This window comes from Lutra lutra, chromosome 1 (genome assembly GCF_902655055.1).
Source record: "Lutra lutra chromosome 1, mLutLut1.2, whole genome shotgun sequence".
Classification (NCBI taxonomy): Eukaryota; Metazoa; Chordata; class Mammalia; order Carnivora; family Mustelidae; genus Lutra; species Lutra lutra.
The window spans coordinates 48,558,368-48,584,743 of record NC_062278.1 but is presented as its reverse complement, the minus strand read 5'-3'; the positions used below and the strand labels follow the sequence as shown (position 1 = coordinate 48,584,743).

Sequence of the window (26,376 nt, the reverse complement as noted above, 5' to 3'; positions counted from 1 at the left end):
CATGTAGAACTTTTTCTCCCAAAGAAGGATGGAGCCAGCTTTTCCAGGCATAAAGTCACTCCATTTTCCCATCAGTCCTAAAAGCAAGTTCAAACTGAGAAACCATCTTAAGGCTTGAATGAGTAAGGTCTGACATGACAAAAAAATACTCGACTCAACATTTCATCAAAAGGCAAAATTCAGCCCCTTCTTCTGTCAGAAAGTTCTGATAACAGAAAAGGCTTCGATGCGAACTGCATGCTCAATCGGACTTTTCTAACACTGGACAGATTTGGACAGATTTGGAATGTGCTGTTCTTGCTGCTAAAGACATTTTTCCACTCTTGGCCTTCCAAAAACCAGAGTTCAAAGCTGCACTACTACTTTTTTATGCGGGAGCAAATTGACCACAACACTATTAGAAAAAGACGTGAGTCAGTGTGTTTGGCTCTTTCTTTCTTTGTGGTGATCTTTGGAAAGGAAAGATTGTAAGGAAAGAAAAGCAGGGAAGAACTAGTTTGCATCTTTTCCTTGAGGGGTGTTTGCTTAAAAAATAATAACCCCGGGGCGCCTGGGTGGCTCAGTGGGTTAAGCCGCTGCCTTCGGCTCAGGTCATGATCCCAGGTCCTGGGTTCGAGCCCCGCATAGGGCTTTCTGCTCAGCAGGGAGCCTGCTTCCTCCTCTCTCTCTGCCTGCCTCTATGCTTACTTGTGATTTCTCTCTGTCAAATAAATAAATAAAATCTTTAAAAAAAAAAAAAAGAGTCGGACTCTCCATTTAAAAAAAAAATAATAATAATAACCCCAAACCAGAGTATTATTGGGATTTATATTAAGCATTTCCAAGCTTTGAAACAGGAACAAAGACCACCAGACCCTTGTGAGGTAAGCTTTTGTTTTTCTCATTATACAAATAGATAAATTGAGGCACTGAGCAGTGAGGTAATTTCCCTGGTCTCGGCTGCAGTAGATGAAAAGAAAGCATGAACTCAAGGTTTTGGACTCCAGGTAACCACTTTGATCATGCTTTTATTGGAAGCTGACAACCAAAAAGTTAATAATCCGTTATACTGCATGTTAGGGACATGAAATTTTCTAGCTTACCATGAATTCTACTTCATATAATACATATGCATAATTATGTATGTATGTGCTTACTCAGCTGCCCCGAATCTTTAGAGAATGAGACATTTTGGATAATTAAACATTTCCCGAAGCTGATATTTTTACATCTGTGAGCACCAAGATGTTTCTTTTGATAGGATCTATTTAAAAACATGAAATTTTCTTAATTCTTAAAGACACCACTAAGTATGTCAATAATTATATTTTAGTGATTCCCTCAGAAACTTCCTAAGACACGGTGCCTGGGTTGCTCAGATGATTAAGCATCTGACTCAGGTCATGATCTCAGGGTCATGAGATAGAGTCAGTCCCATGTCAGACACTCTGGCTCAGCGGGGAGTCCGCTTGAAATTTTCTCTCTCCCTCTCCCACTTGTGTGTGCGTGCATGCATTCTCTCTCTGTTAAATAAATAAATAAATAAAATACTCAAAAGAAAGAAGAAAGAAAGAAAGAAAGAACGAAAGAAAGAAAGAAAGAAAGGAAAGAAGCTTCCTAAGGCTATATGGCTATTTGTCTCCTCAATGAATGCCATTATGCTTTAAAAACACTTATCTTTTTATAGTTTCCTTTTCTCTTCCCTTGTTAGGCTTCCAAACTTCCATGGAAGTGCATTTATTTATTGTAGCCCTTTTCCATATTCTAATGAGGTACCTCAAGACAGCTCTGACCTGAGGACTCAGAGAACCAAATTCATTATGATGACTTGCAAAGTGGAAGCAAATAGTTTTGAAGTGAGAAGTTCATGTGATGGCTTATGAGTATGAACCTTAAGGACCACTCTGTTTCAACCACTGAGCATGTTTGACTTCTTTTTTGTCTTCAGTTGTATTCTGTAGGGCTGAAGTTTTCAGAAATTAAAATTCTAGGTTATGAAAATGTACGTTACATACATGTTAATTTACAACTTGGCTTGGGAAAAGTTATTTTTTCTCAGTGATTCAGATAGTTTTCATCCAACAAGGGTTTATTGGAAATAAAGAACCTGACTCTATTCCAGGACCTCAGGATCTCTCAGTGTCCTTTCTAGGACCATTAGTATTAATTGCATCTCTCTGGCAACAAAATTAAAAATTCATAATAATTTTACTTGAAAGAATATCAGTTAAAAGTCAGTTTACTCTTTTGTAAATTAATATGTATGTGTGTTGAATGTCTGAGATACATCTATTAAAGTGCTGACTTATCACTTTTTTGGCACCTAATGAGCAGGATGGGGTTCAAATTTATTATCCTTGACATTGAGTCAAAATCTTCACTGAGTGGGGATATAAGAGGACAATGGCTTCAGAGAATACTCAGAGCACTTTGACTAGTGTAGAAAATACACAAAAAGTGACCTTCCCGGGGCACCTGGGTGGCTCAGTGGGTTACAGCCTCTGCCTTCGGCTCGGGTCATGCTCCCAGGGTCCTGGGATCAAGCCCCGTATCGGGCTCTCTGCTCAGCGGGGAGCCTGCTTCCCCTCCTCTCTCTCTGCCTGCCTCTCTGTCTACTTGTGAGCTCTCTGTGTCAAATAAATAAATAAAATCTTTAAAAAAAAAAGTGACCTTCCCTTTGAAGATAAAGAAGGGGGTTCTTAGATTCTCTGTGCATTTATACTCTAAGTGGCTTTCTGTTGGTTTCTATGCCTTTGAGCTGCAGATCTTGAGTGCAGATGTGTCTAGCACAGGACTTGGCACATGGTAGGTCCCCAGTATCTATGTGTTGAAGGAATGAACAAATGAGGTTGAGATTGGAGTCCTAAAGAAACAAAACTAGGGTAACTGAATTTGATAGACAAAGTCTTTTAAAACTCTTGTGGTCCGTCTTTTTTTGTCTTTACGAACTAAAATGCCTTCCACTATAGCTTACAATTTTCTTTATTCTAACTTTGGGTTTCTTAGAACCATTTTTGGAAGGAGCCTGGATTGAAAGATTTCTTGATAATTGAGGCATAGGGATAAAAAAAATTAGGACATTTTTATCAGGAAAATGAAATGCATGTAAGGGAGGATTTTTGATGTGTAAGGGAGGATTTGATGTTCAATGCCAACTGAATGTTATAGGGAGCATGTATTTGGCTTAAGGAGGCATATTACTGCATCAAATGCAGGGGCCAGGATGCATTTGGAACCCTGGCAGCCTCGGTGGGAGTACTGAAGGATACAGCAGCATAAAACTCCAGAAGACTGTAGAATGAGCTAAGACCTTAGATGAGACACCCAGGGCAGCCATCTTTTTCCTGATGATGCCACAGCCTGTCTGCACATGATGGGTTTTGCCACGAGAAGGAGGAGGCCTTGAACTGGGAAAGGGCTGTGAATCATGGACTTTCCTCCCTTGGGGGAAGAGGGATGCAGTGCCATTTAATGCAAGCAAGCAAACAAACAACAACAAAAACAAAACAAAAAACAACCCTTCTACCCTCCCCCAACTCCAAACCCCAAAGACCAGAGATACAGATCAGACCATAAAAAGCCCACACTGACATGTTCACAGCCTCATCCTGGAGTGGGAGTCCAGAGTTCATCAAATGAACTACAAAGCATAAAGATCCTTAGTGCCCTTATCTACAATATGTAGAAAGAAATGCTCGAAGCTTCTACTCAGGAAAGGGGCCATTATGCTGACACTTAAGTAAGCATTCTGTAATTGGTAGTGATTACTATCAAATGACCTTTACTGAGCACCTTATGAGCATCAGACATTTTCTCACATATTATCTCATTTAACATTCATTATAGTCAGGAGAGGTAGACTTATTTTGGATCAGAGGAAAGAAAGACTCAGTGAGAGTCACTGTCTTGGCCAGGGTGGCTGCATTTTTTAGGTGGCAAAAGTAGGACTTGATCCCATGACTTTTCATGTCCAGCTCAGCACTTTTATTTGTGACACTACAGTAGTTTTTCATAGATGGTTTAACATCTTTTCTTTTCTTCCCCCTTAAAGGACATATATTTTGGCATTAATGAAAAGGGTGCTTCAACAATTATAGGCAGGTTTAAAATGGGTTGTGTGGCTCAGTCCGTTGATTGCGGTTCAGGTCATAACCTCAGGGTTCTAGGATTGAGCCCTGAGCTGGGGATATGCACTCAGCGGGGAGTCCGTTTGAGGAGTTAATGATTCAGCTTCATATTGTAGCTCAAAACATTCACTATCTAAATGATGTGAAATTTACTTACTCTTTCAAAGCCTCCACTGTCTCACGTGTAAAACGTAGATAAAATCTTCCTCTGTCTAATTCAAATGAAGGAATGTATATAAAATACATTAAAATACAAAATACAAATACAAAATACAAAATACAAAATAAATTACAAACAGTAAATTTCTCTACAGAGTTTATTATTGTATCACTCTCTTCATTTTTTAAAGTTTCCAAATTAAAATACTTACTAACACTTTTGCTGATGTGGTGATAGTGAATTTTATTTTATAAAAACCAGGTACTAAGCCTCTCCAGTGTTCTTGCCATGTTGAAAAGGAATCATGGATTCTTTCTGTACCCACTGGCTCACGTCTGCAGATGAAAATTTTATTTATATGTATTCAAATGTGATTTAAACACATGGTGATTCTTTTATGGCTAAATATAAAAAATTTACAAGTTAAATGTTATTGCTATCTTTACCATTTACTTTAGAGCTTGTTCATGCTATAATTTGTAAATACTTTACAAGGCAGGGGAAAATACACACTCATAATTATTTCTTGATGTTGTGTGGCTCACGATAGCTGGGTAAATTCTTTTATTTTATTATTTTAAAAAAGTTTTCATTGAAAATTTTTCCAGTCACTCCAGATAGACTTAGCTGTAAATGGAAAAGATACAGCTGATGGCTCTGGCTTCTTGAGCGTGTCTTCTGTCCTGTCCTGCTCTTCCCTGAGTCAGAAGGAAGGCATGCAGTGTGGCGGACCTCCGAAATCATTAAGCATCTCCTGTAAACTGTTGCTGTTAAAGACTCACTCTGGTTTATTTTCTGAAGGCTTATTAATAAGTTAGAATCTAATCTGCAGCCAGACTGTTTGATCACTTTGCTCTTGGCTTTGCCAGGCACAGGATTTTATTGCGTGGTTGGCCTGTTGGCATGATGACTCCTGAAGGGCCGTTGGTAAGCCAGCAAATGCCAGGGGCACATCATTGTTAAATTCCAAAGACATGTGACCTCCCTTGACCTTCTGGTAGAAGGTTTAGCCTTCTTCAAAGAACCTCAGCTTGATCACTAGAAATAGGGACAAAAATGCTCTGGGAAAATCTATGATAAAGAACTACCTTCCTTCAGAGAGTCATGGGATTTCAGAGGGAGATAAAGGCAAAAAGCTCTTACTGCACTTGTTTTGGATACCCCAGGAAGTTTTTTTCTATAGAAACAGTCGTATTGAAAATTGAAGGAATTCTATGAACAGGTATTTAAAATGCGTTTTTTCCCATAAAAGGGAAAAGAGAAGAGATGGCAATGTATAATGGAACTTTTGCTTTGAAAGACTCAGTTCAAATCATTCTTTATCTCATTTTGTTGGTATAGTGATAAAGGATCTAGATAACACTACTGTGCCATTCTCTGTGAGTTAAAGCCACTAAAAAAAAAAAAAAAAGGAAATACCATCTGTAGTATTTTATTAAAATTATACATGTAGGGAAGGGGACTTCTTTAAGATAATATAACAATTAGAGGCAGGAATGCTAGGCATGGTAGGAAAGCCATGCACTGAACACAATATTTAAAGAACACTACTGTGGTCGTGACATTCACTCAGGATACAGAAAAGCATCTTTTCAGTAGTTTATGTGGTCATCAAGGGATACAAGACATGACACATGAAAATGTAAATATTTTGTGTTGTCCAATACAGTAGGCACTATCCACCTGTGATTATTTGATTTTAAATTTAAGGAGATTATAATAGAATTTTAAAATTTAGGACCTCACTTATATTAGCCACATTTCAAGTGCTCAGTTCCCAGTATGTGGTTGGTGGCTATCATTCTGTGCAGCTCAGATAGGGCACATTTCTTCACTACAGAATATTCTAGCAGACAGCTCTGATTTGCGTACAGGCAACATGTAAGTGACATTTGTAGCAACTGCTTGTCAGTTGAGAATAAACTAGAATCAGTGCAGGCTGCAATATTTGGGGAGACTTTAACGAGACCTTGAATTTATGGTTATTTTGTCAAGTGTTAAGAACAATGGGGGACATTCAGTAGAGAAAAGGAAAGAGGATGTTTGGGGGAATAATAATGTTTGTGGTTTAGGTCTGATTCCTGCTGTAGACTGGAGAGGGATGAAGATGGAAAGGTGGTTTGGGTTGAGAGAGGTTGAGATACCTGACCTTAACTGGCAAGTTAAGGTGTTTGTTCCATGTTTCATAATGTCACTAATATTTCTGAGCTGAGTACTAACAGTCCTGGGACCGTGGCATCACCCAACAAATTTTTCTTTATGTAATTTAGTAGATAGAAGGTTAATATTTAATATTAGCATGCCAATGGAAGTTAGCTTAGCCCCAGAAGTTTAACACTACAAAAAGTGTCACACTAGTAACCTAATTGTGTGTGCCCGGGTGTGAATGGACTTAGGTAAAATTGTGTCTTCTTGGAACCATCTATGGAGGTAGAGAAAAATGCATTTAAAGGCTTCTCATTCACTGTCACTGTATTCTATTGCCTGGTCCCTTTTTTCCTTTCCTCCTTTTCACATTTATTAGGTTTCTATTATGTGCTAAGTATTGAGGGTGCAGAGATAAGCAAGACCTGAAGCCTTTGGCAAAGAGCTCCCAGTCTTGCACATAGAAGAGGCCAATGCTATCACAGCGTGGACATGGCCATGACAGGGCCATGCACAGAGGGCTAGGGAGCATGGCGGAGCTGTACAGTGGAGCCTGGGGCAGGTGGGGTGTAGGCATGTCTTCTCAAAGCAGAAAGATACCTGATTCAGATCTTGGAGGATCTGAATCTTGGAGGAGGAATCTTAATTTAGTAGATTAACTAGGGAATACCACATGCAGAAAGGGAAGGTCAAGGACAAAGGCAAAAAAAGTATGCAGAATGTGACCATATGGAAAGAACTAGCCCTTGTTTCTTCTTTAGTCTTTGGCACAACACAGAGGAAGGGTTCGAGGTATACTTATTTCCATATATACCCATATATATCAGTTAAGCAGCAGGTGTAGACAATATAGACATTTTTCTAGGTACCTCTCATGGCTTGAGGGAATCATTTAAGTTGTCTTGACTCTCATCATCTGGCTATGGATGATAATAAAAGTAACGCCAAAGAGAATGATCTGACGAGCCAGATTCAAGTTTGTTTAACGTGTTGTAATGCTTTTGTTCTCTCTGTTCCTCATATAACCATGGGAATTTCTACCGCTTTAGGAATGACATGCTAGGTTGTCACTCTCTCTTCCAGACTGATGCCAAGCAACTTGGGATCACTTGGGGAGAATTTATGGAGAAACCTTAGCCCTTACAAATTACTCTAGGGAGAAACGATAGCTTTTTTTTTTGGTTCTTCTAGTTACACAGCCCTTACTTTTTTGGCTCCAAAATGACAGCATGCTTTTAGGAAAAAAATACAGAAAAGAGAAAGAAATTAAAATCACAGTACTAAACAAGAAACAGAGCCAGTCGGCAGTGTCTAGGAACAGAGCCACTGGAATTCTCTCACTTTCTTTATGAGTCAGAGGCATTGTCACAGGGAATTGATGTTTTTTCTCCCTTTTATGACACTAGAAGACACTATGAAAGGCAGTGTGGAGGAGCAGTGTGGAGTGTGACCTAGATGGGAATACTGGCTCTGCCACCTGCTAGCTGTGTGACCCTGGACAAGCCTCTTGGCCAAGTAGAGGCTCCATTTCTCTCATCTCTAAACTGAGAATGATGGGGAGACTGGGTGGCTCAGTTGGTTAAGCAACTGCCTTCGGCTTGGGTCATGATCTCAGGGTCCTGGGATCGAGCCTGCACTGGCTCCCTGCTCAGTAGGGCATCTGCTTCTCCCTCTCTCTCTGCTCTACCCCACTTGGGCTCGCTCTCTCTCTCCCTCTAATAAATAATTAACTAAAAATTAAGAAAATTGAGAGTGATAATACTGCTGTCATAGGGTTGATATAAGGAACAGAGATAATGATACAATGTCAGATCCTGTTAGACACTTAATCAATTTTATCTATTTTATAACTACTAATGATGAGTTTGAGTTGCTCGTTTGGATGACTGTGAAATACTTATTTTCTTAAAGGAGAGGATGCTCCAGTCTCACATTTTTAGGATACCGACCTCTGGGCATTATCTTTGTGGAGGGGAAAGAGAATTCCCAGAGTATGGGCCTAAGAGAAACAGGAAATTTAATAGGAGTTGGAAGTCTGGGTGTCATCTATAAGCCAAATAATCCCTGATATAGCAAGATATACTAGGATACCAGTAAGTGTGATCCTGTTATGGGAATTAGATTCCTATTTATGGTGAGAAGGTAAATGCTCAAGGAAGAAGTTTGGCTAGTGATCCTAGTTATTACCAGTGGTTAAGGTGACACAGAATTACCAGATCAGAGATTGCTGAGCTAATTTGTGAAATTACGTAGGCTCCTCGTTTACTGAATTTATTGCTTATAGATGGTCATTTCTCTACACACAATCTCTAGACAATGGGAAAGAAGAGGGAAGGAATAGATCATTTAGATCTGTCCAATGTCCCTTCCCTCCTTCTTCCTTCCTTCCTCTCTTCCTCCCTTCCATCATCTATCTTTCTAGATTTTTAAAACACTTAAATTATTCTGGCATTTCTGCTATTATTTTTATTATGAAGAACTGAGCCATTGAACCAAGACACGTTCATCTTCTTTTGTTCCCTTTTCAACTGGTTATGGAAATTACATTGGGATAGTTCCTTTCTTTATGATTTGGCATAGCACATAATCTATACTAACACTCAATGTGTATTACATAATAACTAGCAACACTGAAATTACCATGTCCCAGTAGATCTTGAAATAATGAAGAGGACGGTGATTCCTAAACTGTTCCCAAGTTGTTCCAAAGAATACCAGTCCTAAGAGATGCTCTCAGGTTGGGAAGGTTTGTTAGCAAATAAGTTTAGGGCACACTATTTACTGTCACAACTTTGAAAAATGAAAATATAATTAGCATATTAAGGTCTTTGTGAAACTTGCAGTGAATTGAACTGATCATATTGTTTCATCGAGTATTTCTAAAATTATTTGACCATAGAAGCTTTTTCTGTATAAACACATGTTAATATCTCAGGTACTGCTGTTTTTGAAACACACTTTGGAAAATGTTGAAGAAGCAACATTCAGATTTTACATAATATAATATCATTATTAAAAATATCATCTTTCTTTAGTTAAAACAGAATTTTAAAACAAAAAACTTTTTTGTGTGGGGCGAATTAGTTTTTAATTAATGTCAAACTATGGACAAGTGAACACAGAGGCTTTTTGAGACTCTTAAGCCATAATTTAATTCTTTCTTTTCCCTTTTCTACTTACACTTGACCTTGTCTGGCTCTTTGAGACATAAGGAATTGTCCTTTGTATTTTAAGAAACAAAAATGCTTGTGCTATGTCTTGAAAGGCTAAGTGCTTTTTTGGAGTTTTATTCCATTTTGACTTGATTTTGTTTACAACACTATGAGCCATTACCAGGTGTTATGAGTATAATCCATTCACTACATAAGTAACAGAGACAATGTATGCTTAAGTAGCATCATTCTGTAAAATAATTGGCAAGACCTCAAGTGTCTCTAAATGATAAGGAGAGTGGTTATTTGAAAACTGTTCTCCTATTTAAGATAAATACATTAAGGCACAGAGATGATTAATGACTTTCCTAAGACCCCAGAAAGAGTCAAGGTGTTTTTGAGATTAAAACACATGATTTTCTCAAATGGGGACTTCGTAGGCCTCTGCATACCAACTTCATAGGTTCATCTCTACTGACATCAGACATAGACTTAGAAAGAGGATTGCTCTGTATTCCTGTGAATGTCATAAATTGTACAAAGCAAGCAGCCCTTCTCTGGTGTGCCAGGGATTTTTCTTTTATGGTCCTAATTGATCTCTATCCCCCAAAGGGTTCTGAATTATGCAAGTGTCTCAAGTCTTAACAAGCCATCCCCAACACAGCTGTGCAATGGAAATGTTCAATGGAAAGGTATTCACTTCGGTCTCAGCAAGGCCCTGGCCTCTCCTTGGAGAGACCCGGATCCAACAGTGCAGATTTGGGGCCATCTCAGAGAACCTTGTTTGGCCCATTTCTGCCTCCTTCTTCCTCCCAGAACCCTTCCTGCTCCTGTTGTCAGGAAGGACTAGTCACGGCAGGGCACCAGGACTCCCCTTGTCAGCTCATAAACTTTCAAGCACCTGAGCTTCCCTGTCCTCCTCTCACCAACCCCCAGCTGCCAGGGTTTGTTTTTTACTGAGTTGAGCATTTAGTCTTGGGCATTTAGTCTTGGCTGGTGGTGGCCTTGGAAAGAACATTTTCTAAGATTGCTTTGGTTTTCTTTCAAACAAACCTCTACAAGTCTGGACATTTCTGGCATTGCTGAAATGCAGGTGATTTATTCCTAGAGGCTTATATTGGTTATTATTATTATTTTTTTAAAGAAAACCACCAATGTGATACACTCCTTTAGTATATCTTAGCCACTGGCTACAAAGGACACCTGGCACTGCCTTTTATCAGGAAAAATTCAACTCTAAAGGCCCCCTCCGGTACAAGTCAGGTTTTTGGTTTGTTTGTTGTTTGTTTTTGAGACACTCAGCCCCATGGCTCCCTCTACTGGTCATTGACTTTCCTCCCCACTCATTTGAACATCGGATTAGAATAAACTGGGAGCTAGCTAGGAAGGGAACTCCGGTTAAATCAGGAGTTATAGATCCAATAGCATACTTTCTCTGTACCTCTCTTTTTATCTGCTATTTTTCCCAACCTCGATTTTGGCCACCTAAGCTACAGATTTTTAGCTCAACCTAGTGTCTCGCTTCACGTCAGTCTTGGGCTTACTTTGCATCTGCCTTTTAACAGGAGGCCACTTCTTTGGATTTATAGCATGGATGAACACCATGACAGCTGGATTTTAAGACTAGATTATCAGTAAGTAAAGATCCTTAAAGAGATAGAATAATGTACAGTCATCACTTTGAATTTATGAACCAAGTTTAGATGATCTTTTGAGTGCACATGGCAGGATAGTTGGAGGAACATACCAAACAGGATAAGAGCGCCAAAATGTCTCCCAGCTGCCCCAGGACAATGCTCTCGAACCAGTTCTTAGGATTCACTGTCTTCCTGTTGATCTGAAGGCAGTTGTGACTTACCCACTCTGCTGCTGGGTAGCATAAAATTTCTGCATAAACCAGCCATTGTTGCCCTGGTACTACGACGTCTGAACTATGGAGGTCACTGGCCCAGATTTTCCGAAAAACAGCTGTTTTATCTAGCTAACAGAGAGGACTGGGGAAGCGCCTTAACAGGCTGGACACATTTTATTTCCTGGAGAAGCCAACAGCTGACACCCACACCCAAGCCTATTCAGTTAGAGTTGGAAAAGTAGCACATGAAGTGATTGTCTTTAATCTCAGCACATCAAATGATGCCAATGCCTAAATATCCCGTGATGTAAACACATCAATAGAGAGCTTAAGAGAGGCAGTCTTCAAGAGACTTACTTAAAAGAATGTTTTCACGATGATACTAAGTCATAGACTATGTAAATTTTAACATACAATAAATCAATTTCAGAAACATAAGTACTATTTCAAAGATATGCAAACAATTGTCAGGCTTTAGAGGAAAGTGAAGAAGCATCTGGGGTAACATCTGTCCACTTATTCAGGGTAAATTATTTCCAGAAACGATACAAGTTTTCTACCTTCATCATTTTCTATATTGGAATAACTTTATATATCACCCCAAATTATATCGTTTTCTTAGTAGAAAAACATTTCGATGCCTTGACATCTATAGAATTAGTATGCTAGGTCAGTTGAGTTAGAGGTCAGGGGCGCCTGGGTGGCTCAGTGGGTTGAAGCCTCTGCCTTCGGCTCAGGTCATGATCCCAGGGTCCTGTGATCGAGCCCCGCATCAGGCTCTCTGCTCAGCGGGGAGCCTGCTTCCCCTTCTCTTTCTCTCTGTCTACTTGTGATCGCTGTCTGTCAAATAAATAAATAAAATCTTTAAAAAAAAAAAGAGTTAGAGGTCAAATGAGGCTCTTTTCCCTGTCAAGGGTTAAGAAGAATTTTAATAAGATGTAATACTTGTAAAGCTTTTACCCCTGTGAGTCAGTCCTCAAATGGCATTGTACCGAAAGGAGCCTGACCCAAAGAAGATTTTATCTCCCAAACATTTGAGAGACTCTTGGATCAGGCATATTAAAAATCTCTTCTCTAGTATCTCAAGATTCTACCAAGTTTCTCCCTCTTCTGTCTAAGACGGAATGAGCCCTCTTTGCTGCACTATCTTGTCTCTATATTCTTGGGCCATTGACCCCTCTCCTCTGACAGAATGTATTTCATGCTTACACTCTTCAATCCGTCTGTTTCTCAAAGTTTTCTCTGGTTGTTCTTTATGCATATTTTGCCTTTTTTTCTCATTAAAGACCTGGGAAGGAGTAAGGTGGTTATAATGCCAACACATTGTCTATTGGGTGGGAGAAGAAGAACGTTATGCTATTAAACCATCACAAAATAATACATTTGTTCTGTCACATAAATATTTTAACGAGACTTTAAGACATCTTTGACACATACTGTATTGGGGAAACACACTCTGGTTAGCCAAGATAGAGCACTGTTCAAAGAGTTTGGCTACCTAAACTGGAGCCCTAGCTCTGCTACACATGTCTGAGTGAACTTCGGCATGACATCAACCTCTCTGACCTTTTCTCACCTGTTAAATTAACTTTAGTTAAAATTAGCTCCAAAGATCCTTCCAGCGTTTATACTCTGTTATTCTCCAAGTGTAATACCCAAGAAATTAGAATAGGGACTACAGTGTTTAGAAATGTCATTCAGAAGGGCCTGTTGGAGGCAATGGCAATTTTAAATTACCTTTCTTCTAGATAGATGAATTAAGGTTTACAAAAATGTAAAACCTTCTTATTTGCTGGAGTGAAAATTTACATCCTGTTTAAGAGAAATATGAGACTTTTGGTAATGAGAAAATCCACAAGTATGAGTGGTACTCCAGGAACTTAATCTGTAGTAATTGAAAAGAGATCTTATGCTGAAGGAGAGAATGGAAGTTTTCATTTTCTAGGAAGGACGATGGCAATGAACTCAAAATTAATAGAGGAGATTAAAGGTGAACCCTCAGGTGTATTTTAGTATCATATATAATCAGCTAGAGGTGCTGTGAGTTGTTTTTGCTGTTATGCCACATTGAACAGTTAGAATTCAGTATTATTTTAGCTAATTACTCTCTGTAATCAGTTTTCAGGAACATTTTTGTTTCAGTCACTTCAGTTGGTGTCACGCAATTTCAGTGGCTTGGTGGATTTGTGTCCACAGGGTCCCCAGATTATAGACACTCTGACCCCGTGTGACTCCCTCTAACCCCCTTCCTGCAAAACTATTTGCTTGAGAATAGACTATAAAGAACCTCCTTCCTCAAACAGCAAACACAGTTACCAAAGCGATAGTGGAATGTTTGATTAGTGGCTTCTCTGTTGGTGCTGAAATGTGGTTAATTTTCTTTCCCACTCTTCACTCTGGAAAAGGCAAGGTTAGCAGAGCTTTCATTCAGTACTGGGGGTGTAAACTGCTGTTAATGACTGCCAGGTCATTGAAGATCTTTTTCATTATAAACTTAGCATTTTGTAGCAACTAGTGAGTTGATCTTTTAAAAAATTTATTTATTTTTTTTAAATTCTAGATGCTTTGGGTACTAAGAGGTCCATTTCACAAAATGCTAAAGTAAAACGTTCTCTAAGTTCCAAAGAACATTCATTCATCCCCTTCATCTCCTCCTCTCCTCTCCTTTTGTTTTCCTTTTCACTCAATAAATGAGAACAGTGCATCTCTCAGAAGACTGAGTTCTAGTCTCAAGATCTGTACTTTCTTTAAATTATGTGTATGTATGTTTATGAAGCCTCGGTGGAAGAGAAAGAAGCCAACGTATGAAGAAAGGATTACTGGGAGGACCAGAGGTTGGGAAACAGGTCCACATCTCCATCACTCTGCCAGTTGCCATACCAAAAGTGGGTGACCATAGATAAAAAGGAGTAAACAGTTGCTTCTAACTTCTCACTTGCAAATAATTACCCACCATCGGGCCCTTTGGAAAAGTGGGTTTGTTGATGTGAACCACCCATTAATGTTCTGAGGATTTTTGTACTCATCATATAGTTTTTAAAATTGTAACTGTTAAGGTCCTATGGGTCCTGAAATCGTTTTGATCTATAGAACTGGGCTATTCTCCTCTGTTCCAGAAGAACACGGCAGAGATAGATTTTAATGTATTAGTAGAAATACTTTTATTGATTTAAGACAGAAGCCAGATCACATATGAATATTTGCCCCTCTGCATCTCTTCATGTCCCACATCAGTCAAAGCAAAAAGAAGTTGCAATGGGAAGAGATTCTGCTCTTTCTCTTCTTCTAGAGCACTTTCTATGAGAGATTTCTCCTGGCTTCACTCTCAGTTCTCATCTCCATTCTCTTCTCTTTGACTTTTGTAGCACAAATGGAAGAAAGTGGGATATACTTGCTGGTCATGGAAAGAATATCGTTTTAGAATTGTGAGTAGTAGAAAACCTCAAATGTGTGTTTCCCTAGGTGTAGCAGGTCCTTGCAATCAGTGGTACACCTTCCCTGTGTCTCTAGTGAAACAGACAGCTGCTCCTTTTTACTTTTTTGAGAACCATTAAAGGAGTCCAGCAGGCCTGCTGGAACGGTGTCGCTTAGGTTATGGCCATGAACCCAATCCAGGAGCAGCAATATAATGGCACAAAGAGAAGACTCGCGTGAAGTCTCAATAACAGGTGCAAAGGGGAGATGTTGGGGTAACTAAATGAAACCCCAGCACTGCCTTTCCTAAAAACTTAAGAGAAGAATCATCATGCCTGATGTGTATGCTATAGGGAAAGAATCACTTTAAGAGTCCAGTAAAGGGCCCTGGGAAAGTTAGGTCATGAGTGATCTCCGTGATCTCACCCAGTTATTTAGGGTGCTGAACTTGATGGCACAAGGGGGAAGCCGTTATTCTTAAGTGGTTCATAGCTGGTAGAGTGGATCAGCTGCCAGGAAAAGCAGAAGCAAACTCTGGGAGAACACTGTTCATCCCCAAATTTAGGAATAACAGGAGCTCTTTTACGTTGGGAGCTCTTTCTCTCTCTCTCTCTCTCCCTCTCTCTGTCTCTTTTTTTCTTTCAGGAAAGATAACTTCCCTCAAGGGAAATCTGGTGAATGAAGTAGTGTCTTTTCACCCTTGTGATGATGGCTTGAGTTCGGTACTACCATAAAAGAAGAATTAACTTGGACATGCCACACATTTGGTTTGGCCTTGTCCCATACCTGTGCTCTTGTCGTGGTTGATTACCCAGTTACATCAGATATGAAGCAAGCAGTCTGCGTTGTGGCTCCAGATGAAAGGTATTTTAATATGCTCAGGTCACGTACTATCGGCCAACAGTAATTTTATATCATTTTCTTTAAGGAAACCATACTCCTTGCAATAACTTTTTCCAATGAAGCAAAATTTTGCATGGCACAAAGCTATCCGGGTAAGTCTTTCATTTGACTAATAGCCCTGAATTCCCTCCATGCCAACAGAATTTTAGTATATCTTTATTATTTCTTTTGATATGCAAAAGCTATGGAGAATAGCTTTGAAAGACCCTCCGTTAAACTTCTGATGATTCTACTTTCTTTAATGGTGAAGGATTATTTACAGCTTTGGTGAATTTCCCCTTTTTAAGTGAAACGATATAAACAAACCAAAAAAGAAAAAAAAAGTGAAACTTTTCCTCTTTTACTTTAAGAACCTTAAGGGCTGAAATAGTGGTTTGGTTTCCTGACTGCCAGCTTTGGTTTGTCGTCTCTATGTGGTCTTGTGCAATTAATTCCCCAGAGGAAATATTTGAAGAGGGTTTTTCTCCCACATGAGAGAGTTTCATCCCACACAGCCCACAGATTTTGACAGCAAACTTCATGGACCAAGTGTCTGGTTTTTACAGAAGTAGCTGTGGAGTATGTTTTTCCTGTCACAGGTGCATGGGACTCTTTCTTTGACCTCAGAAATGGGAAGATACAGCAGTCTTCACCTGGGATGGGAACTTAAACACTGGGTAACTCTGAGAACCGGGTGCTAGTCAGGTCGATTTTAATTTACTAGATGAGGGAAAAGAAGGTGGCAAGTAGGGTTCAAACTTCCAAAGCCTTTGAGCTGATCTTTCTTTACAACCGTCTGGTGTACACAGAAGAATTGTATAATCTGGCCTGTATTTTTCTCTTGCTGTGAAACATATTGAAACGCTTTATGTTTAGGTGTATGTATAGAAATTCATGAAGTTCTTTTATATACTTTCTTGGTTCCAACACCATTCTCATTTTAGAAAAGTCTTGAAAAGATAGCTTTGTGAGAGCACATTTTGCCCCAGCTTGTAAATTTGGATTTGTTCTTTCCTATCTACCAGCCACCTGATTACCGTCTCTGTGCAAAGGGCAACCGTTCACATCATTTTTTCCAAGCACTTAAACCTGGAAAGATACTTTTTAAAGGACTCACAGAAGCTGTCTTTGGGGGTTCGAAAACATCCCTAAATTGTTAGCAGACCTTTTGACTGTGCTATTTTTAGGAAACTAATTGTGTTCTTTTAAAGTACATTTTTGACAATGGGCAAAGTTTTCCTTGCCCCCACTGATATAGGAAATATTTACAATGAAAAACGTCAGTAAAACACCCCACACAGATACATTTTAACTTCAGCAACCGTCGGCAAAGGGGGAAAAGTGATTTAAAAAGAGAAGGTTTTTGCAGTATTTGTGCTGCTGTTTCTGCCCAAAGTGAACTTTTATTTTACCGTTCAAACAGAAGTTTGTTTTTAAACCAGTTGCTAGTTAAAGGAGCAGCTGATCTGGCATCCGTAGGAGTCAGCTCGAACCAAACAGTAAGCGTGTTGACCAGAGGAGACTTACTCCCCACCCCCGCAGCAACCCCTCGTAGGTCATATGCCTGCAGAAGTGTTGTCTTACCTTGAGCACGTAAGATCCAGGAGAAAGGCTCAGGGGGCTCCCACAGGAGAGGACCGGGAAAGTGCTCTGATCCGCGGCTGGTAACATGCACTTGGCTTTTATGGGCAGGTGGGAGGAGCTGCTCCTCATAGTAGGTGGGCAGGAAAGGAGCGGCGGGCGGGTAGCCCCGGGAGGAGCTGGACACTCTTCTCTGGGGAGGGGCGGAGAGGGCAGAGCAGGAGCCCGAAAGAGGGAGGAGAGACGCGACGGGAGGGGGCTGTAGAAGCGGGGGAAGGAATGGAAACGGGAGAGGGAGGGAGAAAGAGAAAGAAAAAAGGGGGAACGAAGAGCAACAGAGAAAGCGATGTAGACCAAAGACGGAAAATGGGTTGGGGAGAAAATGAATAGGGGACAGAGAGAGACAAACACGCAAGGTCTGGAAGGAAAGGAAAATTGGATTATTTTTTGCTTTTGTGTGACTTTTTTTTTCTTAATTATTTTTTTTTGAAGAGGGGAGTTGTGGGTGACTGTTAGCACTAAAGGTGTTTTCTGTGAATTTGAAAAACTAAATAACGGTTCAGGAAAACGGAAGGGTTCCTAAGCGAGGCCAAGGAGGGGCCGCTGGGCGTCCGAGGAGCACAGCCCAAGCGCTGGCGGACCGCCGCCCGGCAGCGGCGCGGAGCCCAGGGCGCGGAGCCGAGCGCGCGGCGCGGAGCGGGTGCAGCTTGCGCCCGCAGCCCCGGTCGGTCCCCGGGTAAAACCCGCCCTTCACTCCTCACTCCCGGCAGTGCTTATTTGTCGAGAAAGGTCTCCCTGTGCTGCCGGTAGCGTGCAGCATCCAGAGGCCCCCGTTGAGACTTCTGCAGCATTAAGGTAAATCCAGCAAAGGTTGGGCAGGATCAGCTGAGATTGGCTTGTGGAGAAAGGAACCTCAAAACCAACCTCGGTCCTCCAACGTCTGCTTATGTAACAGGGTTTCAGGACTCTGCCCTCTGGTTATTTTCGGTATTTAAAAAACTTTCATTCCTAACAATTGGAAAACGTCTTAGTGCCGTAGCTCACTCTCTGTGCGTCTTGAACATTAAGAGAGGATTCGACCAACAAAACGGCTGAAGCATCAGGCTGAAATTCTTAAGAAATACATTCAGAGAAAGAAAAACAAGCTCCTTTAGCTGCTGAGCGGTGACTCACTTCCCAGCCCAAACTTGATTTCGGCCACCAAAGGAATTAAAACATTTTAAAGGGGAGAACCTGAGCCTTGAGGATGGGCGATATTGAGAGGGGAAAGAAAGGAGTGGGGGTGGGGTGAGTGGACCGGGAAGAATGAGAGGGCTTTTACTGATTAGGTCTTTACATAAACATATCTTCCTATAGATAGATAGAAAACTTGATTCAGTGTTCACCACGACCTTATGAGGTATTACGTAGTGTTGTTTTGTTTGTTTGCTTCGCTTTGTTTTTTGTTTTTTAAAGAACGGAATCTTAAAGGGATTAAGCCACTAGTTCAAATTTACAAGATGTCACAGCTACTGAGCTTTCAAAGCTTGTGAACTCGGCACCAGACTGTCATAAAAAAAAACACCTAGCCCGGTCTCAGGTTAGATCCTGATGTCTTTGAGGGTTACCAGGCTCCAAGAGAAGGAAAAATGATGGTCAAGAGCAGGGTTTCTCAAACTGGGTACTATGACATCTTGGGCTGGATAATTTTATGTTGTGGGGACTTCCCCCTTGAACTGCATAGTGTTGGGCAGCCTCTCTGCTTTCTACAGACCTGATGCCAGTATCTTCCTCCTTCCTAAGTGGTGAAATTGAAAATGTCCCTACACTTAGCCAAATGTCTTTGGAGTAGGGAGACAAAATTCTCTCCTCCCTATAAGAATCATTGGTCTAAAGAAGGTAACAACTATAAAAAAGGATTTAAAGAATTCCATTAAGGGGTGCCTTGGTGGCTCAGGTCATGATTCTAGGACCCTGGGATCAGCCCAGCATTGCTCTCTGCTCAGCAGGGAGCCTGCTTCTCCCTCTCTCTGCCTGCCTCTCTGCCTACTTGTGATCTCTCTCTCTCTCAAATAAATAAATAAAATTTTTATTTAAAAAAAAAGAATTCCATTAAGAAAATGCCCAACAGTGGCATTTGGGTAAAAATAATACTGGTTGCTACATGTGCGAAGTTTACACTGGATTTAGTTTTTTACATAGCCATATTCCATCTCTTTGCCTCTGGAGCCCAATGCTTCCATTGCTTCTTTTGTAACTAAGCTTATTCTCAATTGGATACATGTGGAAATCAACAAAGTAGAACCCCATGTGCTGGGGGTTATGAAGGAAGATTAGTGATATACCAGATGAAAAAATTTAAAATTTAAAATTTATCATAGACAAATTTGACCTTGGAAAAATTATTCTAGATAGTATGATTATTTTGGAAATTGTTTCTTTAATATTTATAATTTTTCATATCTATCCCCCAATTTGCATTATTTTCAGCAACTTTTAGGCTGCAAAGAAGTTATATCTAGTTGGCAGAAAACAAGTACTCAATGGATATATATAATATAATTGAATAAATGACACTATTGAGCATGGATACATAGAAAACGACCACTATTTATTAGTTTAATGAATGAAAAAAAAAGAATTAATGAAATGCTTAGGAAGCTAGAATATTCACATTAACTTTTTTGCCTATTTGCTCTTTGGTTTTACTCTTTTCTCATCCTTCATAACTCAGTTTTCCTCTTTCCAAATAGTATGTTTGTCTTTTAAGGATGTGGCCAAACCCATGAAATTAAGTTTATGAAATAAATAACCCTTGTTACTAGACCTACAAGTAGGACTGCATTGACTATTCTGGCGTGACTCGTGAAATCGGATGTCATTTTATAGGCAGGATACCACTTTAGGCACTTTTTAATTTAGCAAAGAAATATATTCTGGACAAACTAAACAAAACCCAGTTAGAGGAGCATTTGGGTGGTAAACATGTTAGGAATTATCCTCATTAGATTACAGCAAACCACCTTTTCAATCCCAATTTTATGCCTTCCAAATATTCCAGTTCTATCACATAGTTGTTAAAAAAAAAAAAAAGAAACAGAAAAGGCAAGAAAGGTACATTCAAAGGGAACACAATTGATGGCTGTTAGTTTTCTTCTCCTTTTTCTTCCTTCACTCCCTCCTTTCAAACCTGAATATCCAGCCAACATAACAAAAGAGCTCCTTTCATTTTGTTTGGATGGTGCTAATGATTAGTTCATTTCTCCAGTTCACACTTGCCTGAATCTGATTCAGTAGCAGCTCTGGACAACAAGTAAGGAATCCAGGAATGTGATTTCTTTGCTGGTTCTTAGCGTGCACTCCTAGAATCTCTCTGAAGGTGACTGAGGTTTGAAATGACCTAGTTTGGTCTTCTGTGGAAAGAAAGGAATCCAATGACAACATACTAGATGCTCTGAAGTTTCCATTGTGTGGATAATATAATAACAGCTCCAGATTATTACCATATTTTAAAGAGCCTTAAATATGGACCCCCTCCCCCCCCTTTTTTTGCTATTTGGAATTAATCAATTAACACATGTTTATTAAAAATGGATACCAGACAGTGTGGGATATTCAAAGCAGAATAAAACAAGAATGTAGATATGTTCTCATGGAGGAAAAGAAGCATGAAATTTTGTTAGTTGCGTAGCAAAGAGGAGAAGTTAGCAGTGAGCTGAGCCATGGAAAGTCACATTTGGATACATGGGTGATGAACAGTAGGGCAAGGAAGAGGATGTGTTCAGCTGAGGAAGGCACAAGATTATTTGGGGGAACAGTGAATTGACCAGCATGATTAGGAGGGAAGGGTCTATGTAGCAGAATAATGAGGCTAAGAAACAGGAAAGGAGAGGTGGGATCAGCCTGCTGGAGGCCTTATGTGTCACCTCGGTAGTCTGAGCTGTGTACTGTAGGCAATGAGAAGTCATTGAACACTTTTGAACAGTAGAATGGCATACTATTAAATTTCACTTTTCTTTGAATATTGTCTATATAGTAGCTTTGCAGATACATGCGAGGGATATGGTTAGGGCCACTATCATACTTAGAAATAGAGAAATCGGAGTGTCTTATGTCCTGCAGATTTGGAGGCCTGTGAGAGGTGGCAGAAAGAGTGGTGACTCTATTGCTATCAGTGCCATGTGTGATTGTAAGGAGAGAGAAAGGCAGGGCTCTCCCAGAGTACAGCCAGGATGATGGATGCAATTAATGTGAAGGGTGGTGTCTGCTCTGTGTGTCATTTACCTGTGGCAGTTTTAATGCTCTCAGAAAGTACCCACTCTCAGATAGTTGGTCTGATGAATGAGATCATGAGTTTTCAAGGCGTCCTGGATTAAAGAACAGTGGAACCTGACATTAAAAGCTATACCTTCACATGTATGCTTTTAAACAGCTAACTTGCAACGATTTTACATGTGTTACCCTTGGCAAATTTCAGCCTCTCATTCTTTGTGCCACTCCTAAGTGCTTCAAAATGCATGAACATGGCTGTTAGTTTAAGCAAAAATCATTGACAATTTGAAGTTTGATGTACAGACATTTGCTGTGCATCTATCAAAGGATCTATCAGTCAGTCAGCCTAAGCTTGTTCTAAGTACCACCAAATATGATTTTGACCTGCGGGGAACTCACGATTGCCAACTCTCCCAGGGCATTTAAAATAGGGTTTTATTTACAGAAATTGAAAAGGCTCAGAACATAGAAGAAAGGCACACCTCTCCTGCATTCCAAAGGAATGCTGGATTCTGTGAGTCACTGTTTTCCTGTTGGCCCAGATGGTAGAGAGCTGTCTCGGGTGATCCTACAGAAGACTGCCTCACAACTCCTGCTGGCTTTGTAAAGAGCACTGGACAGAGAGTCAGGAAATCTGGGGTTTAGTCCCAACTCAACCACTAACTACCCGTGAAAACTTGGGACTGTGTTTTATCCTATTTTGGATTTAGTGTCCGTATGCAAAATAAGAAGGCTTAACCAGGCATTCTCCAAACGTCTTGCCACCCTTCAGAGGTCGGCTCTGTGCCAGTCGGGTAGATGATCCTCTTACTCTTCCTCGTGAAGTCAACCCAGCATTCAGTGATGCACATGCTTAGCTTTACGTCTGGGAGTAAGAGTTCATAATGCATGAATCCAGTGTTTGCTATAAGGGGATTACACTCCAATATCAAACCTTGTCTGTATTTCAGGTATGGAATCCCGAAGAGGGGTGTACCATCGCCACTTAGCTAGCCCTTACCTGTAAGCACTGCTGCTCTCAGTGGTAGGGACTGGTGGAAGTCTCCCACATTAGCTGTCAGTCTCTAAACCTGGAAGCATTTTAACTCTCTTTCTCTGAATCAAGGAATAATTCTTATTTTGCCTGTTGGAAATGGGACCACACCACACCTATCCCTGGTTTCTGGAAATTCTGTCCATTGTGCCAGATATACTTGATATCCAAATTAACTGATTTAATTTCCTAAGAATCTCTCTATGGGTCTCTCACTAGATATTCCTCTCTCTCTCCAGTGTCTTACCTCTTTATTTCTTTAATGGGGAAAATCTTGGTTGCCCTTTTCAATATAGTCTAAATTGTTATAGCTCTTTTAGTTTCCCAAATGGTTAGATTTTTACTAGGGTCTGTGAGCCTTTTTCTGGCTCTCACCTTCCCCATAACCAGTGACAACTAGAGTCACTGTTCTTTTTTTATACCTTAAAAAAATTTCATTGTAGGAATTCTTTCATGGGGCCAGTGCAGCAAAGAGAGGGTGATATAATCCAGGGATTATTTCTTATTCAGGAGTGGAAAAGTAAAAGCCTTCCAGGGTGCTAGTAAAATATAGTTCACCCTTACTTTATGGCAACCTAGACCCTATCTGCTGTCTGGGAATTGTCTTGATTCTAGAATGCCCTTGCTAAATAGCTCTTAACTTTTCTTTAACTTCTATTCTCCATTCTTTCTGATTGTGGTTTACTCTCTGAGGTACTTGTTAATATTTACCTCATGTTCAGTTATAATAAATCCCCTATTTCCTGATCAGAGTTAGTTACATCTTAATACAAGATTTCCATGAAGAACTCCAGTCTGACAGGCAAAAATGTTTATCTGCGGGGCGCCTGGGTGGCTCAGTGGGTTAAGCCTCTGCCTTCGGCTCAGGTCATGATCTCAGGGTCCTGGGATTGAGCCCCACATCAGGCTCTCTGCTCGGCGGGGAGCCTGCTTCCCCTTCTGTCTCTGCCTGCCTCTCTGCCTACTTGTGATCTCTTTCTCTCTGTCAAATAAATAAATAAAATCTTAAAAAAAAATGTTTATCTGCGATGAGAGATCTAAGAAGTACCCTTGCCTTAGACTGCCATGTGCTGTCCCCAGATCACCTTGAATGTTGCCTTGAGAGCAATCACCTTAAATCCAGCAAGGATTATGTCATATCTGCACTCAGACATCATTAATGGCAGAACATTATTTGATTTTTTAAAAAATCTGAATTTGTATTCTGGCATTCAAGGTCCTCGCTCCCCCCACCCCACAGTGATTCAAGCTCAGTCTTCATTTCCAGCCCCACTCACATACCCTATGCTTCTGTTAGGAGACACAGTTAGTTTTTCATAATGTCTGTGCACTTGACTCTTCATCTTCCATGTGGTGGTGCTTGGAGCTCCTGTTGCCAGAATCACGTATGGACCCATGCTCACATCCTTTATTACTTCGATACCACCTTTTTGAAGAAATGTTTTCTGATCCTTTTTCTGAAGCTCCCAGGAAAGAAAGCACTTCTCTTATGAATTTTTTTGCTATCTAGAGTTTTATACATATGCTCAGCTCTTTTCTCCTGAACTTCACTGCCTTCTTCTTGAAGGTTTAACCCCTTTTCCTGACACTAGGCCTAGCATAGAATGGGTGGTCAATATAAGTTTGTGGATTGTGGAACTTTAAAAAAAATTAATTATTAACTTCTCTCCTACCATTCTATATTCCTAGCCCCTTACACCCTATTTAGCTCAACAAAACAAAACAACACAAAAAAAAAAACTGAACAAAACAACAACAACAATAACAACAACAACAACAACAATACATTTAGAGCTGTTGGTATATTTCTGGCATCATTGTAGAAGCTGAAGTTCCAAAGACCAATTTGCTTGGTTTCCACTTTTGAGGAATTTAAAATCTTGTCAGGGAGGCAGAGATAAATAGATCCTTTTTATTCAACATGGCAAATTCTATGGGCAAGATAAGTACTGGGCTGTATGACAGGAGCTCAGAGGAGGTCTTCACTCATTATGAGGAGCTTTGAGATGATAACTCAGAATGCAAAGTGTAAGTCAGAAGTTGGAATCGAGAAACACGCAGAAAAGAAAAGCTTGGTCCTTACTTGTTAGGGTGAAAATAGAAGATATGCTTTATGTTTTTTGGTTGGAAATAAGGAGGGTCAGTCTGCATGTTGGTCTGAAAACTGAGTCTTCCTGACTGGTAAGTCAGTAGAAGTACAAGTGTTATTTGAGCAGATGTGTTTCAAAATTTCTTTGAAATAAAAAGGGGCCAAATGTACTCTTTTGGCATACACCATCACATTATAATCCTTTTTTTTTTAAGGTTTTATTTATTTATTTGACAGAGAGAGAGTGATGACAAGTAGGCAGAGAGGCAGGCAGAGAGGCGGGGGGGAAGCAGGCTCCCTGCTTAGCAGAGATCCAGATGTAGGGCTCGATCCCAGGACCCTGAAATCATGACCCAAGCCGAAGGCAGAGGCCTAACCCACTGAGCCACCCAGGTTCCCCACATTATAATCCTTTTGATTGACTGAATGAATGGACAATAGGCTGCAGCTAATGCTGAATGCACTTAAGAACTGTGGCCACTTATTTTTGGACCCTCCATGATGGCCGAATACCATCTCATGGTTTCTCGTTCTCATCTATTTCCTTGTAAGGGAAATATATTATAAGATGTCTTTATAGAGCCTCCATGACAACAAGGGGGACAATTTAGAGTCCTACATATCTTGACTACTATGTTATTCATAATTTATTTCTTAAATGTGAACACATAATGGTTATCCCTTGCCACCTCTGCTTAAGGCTGTCATATGGCTTTGTGAGTACACTCAGTATGCCAATACCAGATCTCTTCATCTCTGGCAGCCTGTTTGTTTTCTTAGAAGGAAAGTCACAATCTTGGGGTTTCACTCAGTGCAAAAGAAATAGTTAAGTCTATGTGCAAGAAACCTTAAAAGCGTCACAGTTATTGACACCTGGTTAAATGGGCTTTAGATTACTATGAAACAGGGTGACCTGTTAAGAAGTGAGACTTAAATTTCTGTGCAAAAAGTGGCTAGATCCCTTGAAACTCTTGTAAGTTGTTACTTACAGCTTTGTTTCCATTGGATGTTAGAGAAGGAGTGTATCACTGTTGTGGTCTCATCTGATTTTTCCCACCCTCATTTCTTCCATGTTCTAATTCTTCATTCTCTTGGTTTTCAGTTTAGTTTATTTTGTTATGTATATTTTGCATCCTTTCTGGAACCTTAATTTTTATTATACTTCCATGCTATACTTATTATCAGAGAGTTTCAGGTGGATACGGGGATCGCATCTGGCCATGGGGCACAGGAAGACCATTGTTCAGGATCAGGTGGGCTTCCCCATTCCCCACTTTCACTGACTAGACTGAGAGGGTTTCTTACTGGACATTAATAAGGATAACACATATTTGTATCAATACAAATTAATATTATTTGCTATTTTAATTTGTGTTATCTTGTGCTAACTTCTGCCTTCTAGATTATAAATTCCACATCTTGAGAAATCAAAAAGACTGCGAGCTCCTTGAAAGCAGAAAACTGTGTTGCTCAAAACACTAACATAGGGTTAACTGCACTAGTAAACTTTTGTTGGTTAATTTCCATTTTGAGATTATGAAGATTACCATCTTTAAATCCATGAATATACCTATGAATATATTTTCCTCTGAATAGTCCTCTTTATAACAAAAATATATATAGGCATATGCATTAAAAAATGATCAATTTTGGGTTTTGGGACAATGCTTTTAGGTCCCAATCTGGGTCTTAATTTTAGAGGGAATATCAG

General features: G+C 40.0%; 1 protein-coding gene across 2 annotated transcripts in view; it reads right to left on the bottom strand.

Moving 5' to 3' along the window:
• Window positions 1-17,520, bottom strand: part of COL8A1 (collagen type VIII alpha 1 chain) — a 154,229-nt gene extending 136,709 nt beyond the window's left edge. For both annotated transcript variants that reach the window (XM_047723005.1, XM_047722997.1), the window contains exon 1: window positions 17,296-17,520. The gene's annotated coding sequence lies outside the window, so the exon portion shown is untranslated. The remainder of the gene's footprint in view (window positions 1-17,295) is intronic.
• Window positions 17,521-26,376: the final 8,856 nt, after the last annotated feature.